We start from the raw sequence: 10,084 nt of genomic DNA on the forward strand, positions 1-10,084 counted from the left end.
TTTACCCCTAGGGTGATATGATGAAAACCAAATGGAAACATCCCTTATATATGTAGCTGGACACTCCATTGGTGAGGGACAGAGAAAAATAGATTCTCTCCTTCTATACAGAACAGCTGAGTTCCCTTTCTTCTTCTAAAAGGAGGGAGAAAAACCTTTGCTGTGTACAAGTGAGATGGAAAGGATCCTGGGTCTCACTCTAACCTCGTGGAATGTATACGCATCTCGTCAGGGACCACATAAACCCTGTGTATCTCTCTGGCTTTTATGACCTACAGATGTCTCCAAGGTGCTGGACCTCATTTTCTTTTGAAATGTAAATACATACCTTCAGAGTTAGGTAAGTCTCTCTGGAATTCTCTCACCATCTTATTCCAGGATTCCAGGTTTTCAACAGAATTTATTCAGAAAGCCCAGATGGCATAGAAACACAAGAATATTCTCTCTGCATCCCATAGCATCACAATTGCAGATTAGAAACAGTGGTGTTTTCATTAAGGAAGCTTCTGTGATATGGTTGGATTACATAGTTTAAGACTCTGCCTTTTTGAGGATCCTGGAGAGTCTAGGAACTGCTTTATATCCTATAATAAAGTCTTTTTCTGTTTAAACTAAACAAAGATTCTTTTGCATTTGCAACTAAGATTCCCAGCTGATAAAGACACCACATTTATATTATAAAACAGGCATATAAAGTTACATATTATTTAAGTAACCATGAAACATACATATTTAGTAAAACTGAAAAACATGTCTAAGAATAAGAAATATATCAAATTCAAGATCACCTGATATTTACTGTGGAGGTTGAGGGAAGGAAGAATTGTGAGTGGTATAGAGTAATAGGAACCACAAGCATGATGGTAATGTTTTATTTATTATGAGTGAAGGGTACAGGCATAGTCACTATGTTTATGAGGTATGTGTGCTTGTGTACATACATATATAATATATATGATTTTGCATAATAAATATAAAAATACCTACATGAAAATCTTTAAGTGCAAACATAAGCTGCTACAACAAAGAGCTTCCCAAATACCTTGGCTTGAAGAAAAACATTAATTTATTCCTCTCTCACATGAGAATCCTTAGAGAAACAATGCAGGTTGTTGGGATATCTCTGCTCCACACTGTCATGCAGGGACTCAGATTTCTTCCTTCCTTATTACTCCCTCCTCCCACAGGGCACTGTTATCATCTGCCTGGTAAAAACACAGGTGTGCATGTCTCAGCTCACGGGAAGGGAGAAAAAATCATAAACGTCCAAGGTTAAAGTAAGACCAAAACCAGAAAGTGACTCACATCACCCCTAGTCACTTGGCAGTAGAAAGAACTGATGTCTGTGGCCAGACCAGGCTGCAAGGGTGGGTGGGAAATGTCTTTCCAGCCAGATGATGTGCCCAGCTCCAATTATCTTGTTAGGAAACAAGCAAAGAAATGGCTTTTGATGAAAACTAACAGTTTTTTCCAAAAGGACTTAATGAGAACTGTGTACAAAAAATGATTTAATGAGACATAAATACCAAAGTACAGTTTTCTTTCCTGCTCACAAATCTCAAATATTATCTGTCACATTTAATCTTATTTCAGAAGTAAAATTCTGCATCTTAGAGCCAGAATAACTCCAGAGATAAACTGTATCTGACCCTTAGTGTGCACAAGGACTTTATGTGAGTAACAATGTACTTAAGACTTAAAAAGGAAAGTTAAGAGCTTTCATAATCCTCTTCATCGGAACTCATGCCATTATTTACCAATTTTCTCTATGAGGAAATCTAGTTGTCTGCTGTACAAGTCTTTCTCTGGTTTGGCTTGTTTTTAAATTCACTTTTCAGTTGCATGTTATCACTTGTATCATCATAACAAAGAATGAAGAGAAGGGAAATTATCATTATTATTTTTGTATGTGTTAGAACTTGGGAAAATCTTCCCCAAATTAAGAAAAGGTTACCTTGACAACAGTGTGTCTAAATTATTTTCCCCTACTAATACTGATTCCTGTTCATTCTTCTGTAAAAGCAAAGGTTTGCTGAAGCAGAATTCCAGCTGTTTTACAAATTAGTTTGTGCATTTGGCACAGATTCTCTCTTCTGATTTTTAAAATTTTCTCTGAATATTTTTGAATAAGACAGCTTTTAGATAGAAAAATGTGGTTATTTCCACCTACTCTACTCTTTCAGCTACAAGAGACCCAGAAAAAAGATCAAAATAATAGAGTCCCTCCCACCCCCATCCCAGTCAACTAGTAAGATTTCAGTAGGTTGGGACTTAAATTGGAGTCATAATTTCAGGTTGGGATCACACAGATTAATAGATACCAAAGATTCAGGTTTGACCTAAAATATTCCATATTAATATGTCTTACCGTGACCACTACAATGTATCTTTCCTTTCATATCTTGATAACATCGTTTTTCTTCTTTTTAAGGCTGGACATAAAATGTTGATGGATTTGCATTTTTTAAATCATCTGTTGTTAATTGTGCCTTCCAAATTGTTGCATGTGGTAAGTAATCCTTAATAGTTGAGGGAGAAGGTAAACTCTTTTTAGGCAGATCTCTAAACCACTCAATGTTTCATACTGTTAATGCCGTGAGACTTCTTTATGGAATCATTCTAGCTACTGGTGTGAATACAATAAACAATGATTTCTTCTTGAAACACTTTGACATTTTGTTTTAGTAAATCCATATGTGGAGGGGAATTGTAATGTTACCCAGTAAACACAACTCCTGACAGGCTTTTGATTCAGATTTTATGACAATCCTGAGTTATATTTTTTTCCACCGAATTTCTCTACCAAAAGCATCAAATTTGAGTTAAATATTTACAATGTTTTCACGTTATCAACAACCTTACGTGTTTATTCCTAGAGTGCATGAGTATAATTTGCACAGATTTAAAATTATAAAATGGAAACAATCTTAGGTATAATAGAGTCCAACCCTGTTGTTTTACAAATAATGAGGTTAAAAAATGGGCTTGGAGAGAATCACACAGCTGGTTAGCTATAGGTAATACTGCTGAGGGTAGGCATACCATATGATAACCACTGTCTCCACCCCCAAACATGCTTTTTCCTGTCTATTGTAAAAACTGATAATCAGTATTTTTCTAAGTGTATTATGTGGGTTTTTCTTCCACCCGAGCATTTCTTTCTTTTAACTTGCTTTATTTATGATATTCAAGAACTGAAAAGCCTCTTCCATCCTGTTCCTTGTGCTGCCCTCTTCTGGAGAAGGAAGGAATGGCAGTGGTATAGATAAAGATTTCTCACTTCTGTTCTCCTACAGTGAGTTTTTTGAAGGGTCATATAAAGTTATAACTTAAAACTTAGGTTAGGAATACATTCTAATATATTTATTTTACAAATAGAGAAACTCATTTTTATCACATCTTATCTTTCCCTTATTTTCCATCTCCTGAAAGAAAAAAAGTACTTCTGAATTTTTCACATTATACTCTCAAAATTATAAATTCCAGAAGTTCATTGTCCATAATGAAAACTGTTGACCAAAAAATCATTACCCACAATTTTAATTCAATTCTTCCCTTAATATAAAATGAAGGGCTATAGTTATGGGACTATACATTTCTGGAAATTATTATCTCACACCAGAATTATGATTTTAAAGGTTGTATAGATAAAGTCTATATATATATATTTTTTGGGTCTAAATCTGTAGGAGTTGCTTTGAGATCTACCTGCTTTGCCACTGCCATGGGCAGAAATGTGATTTTTTAAAAATTATACCCTTAGCATTAGAAGTTCCTCAACCTTTTTTGTAGAGTGACACTAGTGACTTACCTCCACCCCATTCTCTCTTTTCCATATATTGTATTCTTGGGAGGCAGATTCTGAATGGCCCAGTTCAGGTCAGAAGACTGCCTGTGGATTAATTAATAGTGTGGCCAGGGTTGCCTGGTCTCTTAAACCAAATACCTATACCTGTATGTAAAATTAATTCTCAGAGAAGAATAAATTAGTGTGACTTGATTACCCCTCCTTGTAATGGTATTTATTGCTATGTAAATTGCTGCAAATGTGGTCACATAAAACAATATGCATTCATTATTGTGCAGTTTCTGTGGATTAAGAGTCTGGGCTGAGCTTTACTAGCTCCTGTTTCAGGGTCTCGTGACATCTCTGCCATCCAGATGTCAGCCACGGCTAGGGTGTCATCTGAAGGCTTGACTGGCTTGGAAGACTTGAAAGATTTACTTCCAAGGGGAAAAACTGACAGAATTCATTTTTTCAAGAGCTGCTGGATTTAAGATCTCTTTTATTAGCTGGTTGTTAGTTCTAACTTGCCATGTGGATCTTGTCTCACCAAAGTGTACAAACCAAGGAGGCAATATAGAGAGTCTGCTAGAAGATGGAAATTATAATCTTAAACTATCTTAATCATGGAAATTCCATCACATTTGGCATGTTTTGTTGGCTTGAAACCCAGTTACATGCAAAGGAAGAGTATTACACAAGGGTGTGAACAATACCAGGAGGGACCACCAAGGGGTGCTGCCTTGCCCCATAAGTACTATTAATCAACCAGAAGGGCATTTTGGTTAGTTTGATGAGCACCATATATCTAATGTAAGGCACTGTAAGTCCAGGGAGAGGAAATCCCAGGGCAAAGTACATCTAAAAACCGAAAGCAGTTAGAGGGAGAAATAAAATTTAAAACCCATTTATTGCTTATAAACTGCAGTCCAGGGCCATCTTTCTCCTCTGCTCTGGAAGAAGCCAGCAAGCAAGCCAGCTCCTCCCCTTAACCTCTCAGGTTCAGACACGCCCTCGGTTGCCCAGGTAATTACCCATTGACATGGAGATGAACTTCTCTTCACCCCTGAGGATATGCAAATTCACTAAAGCCAGGCGAGATGTTCTGGAAATGTTACAATTTTACCCACAGGCACTATGTTACACGATTGGGGATTTAAAAAAAAAGACAAGGTTCCTGCTATTGTCCTTATGAAATGCATAGTCTAGCAGATGTGTCAATAAACCTATGAATCAGACCATATATTCCTCTGCTTAACACTTAATTAATTGCTCGTCTTACTCTGAGAGTAAAACACAGCTTCTTATGACTTCGCAGGACCTGGTTATATAGTCTTTTCCGATTTTGACATTCTCATGTTGTGTTTCGCCCACTTTTCCACTATACTTTTCCATCTTAGCATGTGGCAAATTCTGGGATATGTGTATGTTTGAAAACATTTTTTTAAGGTTTAAATATTGTCACTAAATTCCCATCATTAAAACCTCAGTCATCCAAAGCATGTCTAACTTTACACAACGTAATTTTCTATCGTCACCACTAAGATAAACTAGTTGTCAGAATGTACCCTTTGATAATAAACTACTGAATTGCTTTATAGGACTATTAACTACACATTGGTTGATTGTTGAAAGCAGCCTTCCAAAGATGAATGTTTTGATTTAAAGAAATTCCTCAGCTAGACTTCAGAGTCCTTGGAACACTGAGTTAGAGGGATCCTTAACCAATTTCATTTACTTACTGTTTATTGTTTTTTTCTGCATCCAATAATTCCTACTTATTGAGTAACCACCGAAGAAATTCTCTAAGTTCCAGAGAAGCTTTTCCTTAGCCATTGTTTTTTAGTTCACGTTATGGACATTTAATTGTACAACTGATCAGAATTCTTTTTTTCTTTGTCAAAAGACACATTCAGAGTCATAGCCACACTGAAACCTACATATTCTGACTCCAAAGCCCGTTGACCATTTTTATATGGAGTTCACATTTTTTTCCCTAAGTCTCTTTGTCTTTATCTTAAAGTTCACTCAAGTCAGTCAGATCTCCTGTGTTATAAAAGCTTCTTTTCCTTACTAGTTTAGAGTCTACCAAACTGTGTTCATGGTCTTTTTAAGCTTCTGGAATATTTGGGGTGCCACATATTGTTTCTCTTACACATTTTTCTCCATTTTTCTTTGTTACTTTGATGTTAAGAATCTGATTCAAGAATTATGAACAGCTAAGTAGAAGAAAAAATCTTTTTCTCTCTTTTTTTTCTTCTACCCTCCTTCATCCCATCTCCTCTTTCTTCAGTCTCTTCCTGTACCATCTATTACATATGTGTCATACCTATCTATGTTCAAGGTAGAATGTATAAACTTTGAACAAAAAACCCCTCAGACTCCATCAAGTCCATGAAGAACTTGGCACATGATACACACACGCACACACACCTGTGGCCCTCCTTCCTTCTCTATGTAATTATGTACCTGGGGAATATTTTATTGATGTCTCCTGGTGTGGAAGAAGAAAAGAAAGAAGGACAAGGAAAGGACAGAGAAGCATGACTTCCTAATTAGCCTGAGGATATAGGCTTTCTGAGTGTGAATGACATAGGGGGTCATGGCTTCAGTCAAGTGGAAAAACTGACTTGGAAATGGATTTAGCCACACATTTTAGGCCTCAAGGGACTTGATTTTCACTTAGGTTACTTAAAGATGATTGCTCTCTGGATGGGTCAGGTGATGCTAAAAGAACAAGGTTCCCCTGCTCTCCTGGGAGTGTTGAGATTTATTTCTCTGGGGTGGCTAGAAACAGTACTGGTTCATTCCAACAAATCATCCTGTTTTCATTTAGAGATTAGTATGTTACACTGTAACACCCAAAGAAAACTGGGGGAATTAGTGATGATATATTTCAAGAGCCATCTTACCATAAAATAAATTGAAAACATAATTAGATATGCATAGAATTGTATAAGATTACCTGAAGGAATAATTTTGAAACCTAGGCCAGGGCATTACAGAATTAAAGTATTTGGATTTCACGTAGATTTATGAGAAACCACAGGAAGAGTTACATTTAGGATTAGCAATCTGTGTTATATAGATTTCCATTTTTACTGTTGGGAATTATTTACATCAATTCCTTCCCACTTAAACATGATTCATTCACTTACTCATTCAATTAATTTAATGAATATTTACTGTGTGCTAAATATATGCTAGGTTCTTAGGATAAAAAGATTTATAAGTGTGGCATCCGGCTGCAAGGAATGTATAGACCGTTGAGATTAGAAATCTCTGAGGAGCTTCATTCTCTCCTTTGCCTCTCCCTCTTCTGTATGGAAGGAGCAGAGGAAAATAACAATGAAGCAAGGTTTAATGCTATTTTGCAATTAAAAGATACATCTGGAGTTTAATCCACTTAAAATACTATTTTCTCAAAATCATCCCATTCTGTACTTACTTATTGACACTCCCAGCATCCAATGGTTGCCTCAGTTTCTGGTTTCATCAAACTGGGTTTTGCCAGTGGGAGCCCAGCAGATCAGAAGGAGGCGGGAGAGCAAGGTGCTGGTCCCTTCCTCCCTGGGGAATGGTCTTGGGCTGATGGTTTCTTCCCACCAAAAGTCATCACTCTTCTCTAGGTGGATTTATGAGACTCTGATTCTCGGTTATATTAACTGCTCTCACCTCTCTCTGTTGAGTTTCCTCATAGTGAAGACTTAGTGTTCCTATCTCTAAGTGCTGTGGTATTCCCGCGGTTCCCCTACACTCTGCCCAGGCTTTTGAAGACAGTCCCTTTGTACATAAACGTTCCTAGAATGTTTATATTTTGAATATGGAGTCCGTTACTCTCAGTGTTGTTGTGTCTTATTTCTTTGCTTCCTGATGTGTTCTAAAAAAACGCTAAGAAAATTTACGTGGTATATTTTATTGTTTCTAAATACAAAATAATAATTTCCAAACTATCTGAATCTAACTCAAAATTACAAACATGAAAATAATATTCTTTTCCTAAAGCCGTATTTTCTCACCTATTTTCATAGATGTCAGAATGATGCTAGTATAAAAAACAAAAGTACAGATCTCGCATACACAATGAGATGGGTAAAATTGTGCCCTAAATAAGAGTGATTTAGTCTTTGGCCTTTTTTGATATTTGGCGTTCTTGATTTATTTTCTTTTCCATTCTTCAAAACAGAAATAAAACAATACCTCTTTTATTTCTTATTTCAATATTACTATGGTCTTGTTTGACTTTTCAAGGAGCATGTGTAGTCTCACAGGATAACAAATCTGGCACTATTTCTTAAGAGAAACAGAAGTAATACTCAAACAACAGGTGTTTTGTTATTCTCACAGGCCCAATTAAATGACTGAGTTAAAAGTTCAAATGAAGTTTAGCAGACTTGCTTCAGTCTAAAGGACATTTTTGTTAAGATGGCTCAACTGATACTTCTCAAATGGAGTGAGTATAAGTCATGGTAGATTAAATGACTTCAATTCTCATGTATTAAAAATATGAATACATTCATTTATGTTTATTCTATGGGATCTTTTGATATATTTGCAGACAGGTAAATATAAATTAAAATTCTGCTAAAATATAAAAAATTCTGTTTATAATCAACAGAACTAAAGTATATTCTGTTTTTTTCCCCAAAATATCACCTTTCAATTCTGGAACATATACAATACCCTGACTATGATTTTTCCTGGCACCAAAGCTATGGAACATCAAAGCCATATAATCAGGGGTTATTAACCTAGAGTCTATGTCTTCTGGTCCTTGGGTTGACTATAGGGGTTTCACAAGGCCTAGGATTCTATATGAAAAATATTCCTTTTGTTACATACTTGCATTTTTCTGGGAAAACAATAAGAATTCTAAAGAGGTTAAGGACCACTAGTTTAATTTTTTGAGGATGGTTGATTTTACTAATGTTTTTAATATTCAGAAGCTTTATATATAGGGCTCCTCTGTGCAGGGCCCAATATCCAGACAAGGATAGGCATGTGACTAGTTTTTGTCAATAAAATATGGGTAATGGTGAATATGTCATATCTGAGCAGAAACTACTAAACATTTTGAAGTTTCAGCATGTTCTGATTAACATCTGCCATCAGACTAGATATATCCCAGATGGAGGCCGCTCCATTAGCCTAGGTCCTATGATGGAGCAATAAATGAACTTTTGAGGGGCTTCTTTTTTCCTGCAGGAAAAATCACCCTGAGGTGACTGCTAAGTAAAATGGTCAATTTCCACCTCTTTTCTAGAATAGATCAAATTAATTGCCTTGCACCTGGGCTTAATGAGTAAATCAGTTAAATTTGATTCATTAGTTTACATGCTCTTCCACAATGGTTATGTCACTGTGCATGTCATCTACAGTTACCTCAACACAGGGTTTTCCCTCTTTGAAAACTTTTCATGAATGCTTTCTTGTCAGTTCAAACATTTTGCCTCCAATCTAGGAGTAATCGGGACCATATTTACCCTCTCCACTGAAGCAACAGGAAGAAAAATACAGTCAAAATATATAAAACAAAGTGACCCCTGAGAGACAGGAGACAAATTAGGTGAGTCTTATCTGATAGTATCCTTCACCTGATTTATTAAACTGCTAGTATTTGAAGTTGCAAATTGTTTTAGTCCATGAAATAGTAAGTTTAAAAAATCCTGAAACATTTTTTTCTTTAGCATTGAAGGTATTTTCATTGCTTGGCTAGCCTCGTCAATAAAAACTAGAAAGTGATTTAAACATATGTTGATTTAATACTAAAATAGCTGAAGTTATCTATTCTGTAGCCAAACAATGTGCAGTTCGTTGAACTGTAGAAACAATTGCATTCAGATGACATTTAAACCGCTCCTGAGTGTGAGCCATCTTTGAGGATTCTAACTTTAAACTCATCTAAAAGAACTTCCACATGAGCTGGCTTGCAAAATCCAGCTTGTTTCTTGTTACTGTGAGTGTTACATTTGGAAGCTCACATTTCATCCTGATATTAAATCATGATGCTTCTGCTCTAAAGTGAGGAAGAACAACTGGAAACTCTTTCATTGAAATTAAAGATTTTATGACTCTGGGATACTGTTAGGAAATGATACTCATAGTTTTCTACAAGTACATATTTAAGGGAATTAGGAGTCGGTATTTTTATCTAGGAAATTACAGAAGTAGAAAATATATAAGATATTTGGACTGTGTAGAGTTGCTCTCAAACATGACAGTTATGTATATGAAAGTTTCAAATTGTAAAGTGCAAAATGACTGAAAAAGTTTTGAGATTTCTTTTGAGATAGGAAGATC

General features: G+C 35.9%; 1 long non-coding RNA gene across 1 annotated transcript; it reads right to left on the reverse strand.

Moving 5' to 3' along the window:
* Positions 1-1,048: 1,048 nt before the first annotated feature.
* Positions 1,049-3,030, reverse strand: LOC118927657 (uncharacterized). The gene is made up of 2 exons (XR_005030910.2): positions 1,321-3,030; positions 1,049-1,205 (listed from the first exon to the last, which is right to left on the reverse strand). It is a non-coding gene; the product is annotated as an uncharacterized LOC118927657 (long non-coding RNA).
* Between the last annotated feature and the right edge of the window lie 7,054 nt (positions 3,031-10,084).

This window comes from Manis pentadactyla, chromosome 16, assembly GCF_030020395.1.
Source record: "Manis pentadactyla isolate mManPen7 chromosome 16, mManPen7.hap1, whole genome shotgun sequence".
Lineage (NCBI taxonomy): Eukaryota > Metazoa > Chordata > Mammalia > Pholidota > Manidae > Manis > Manis pentadactyla.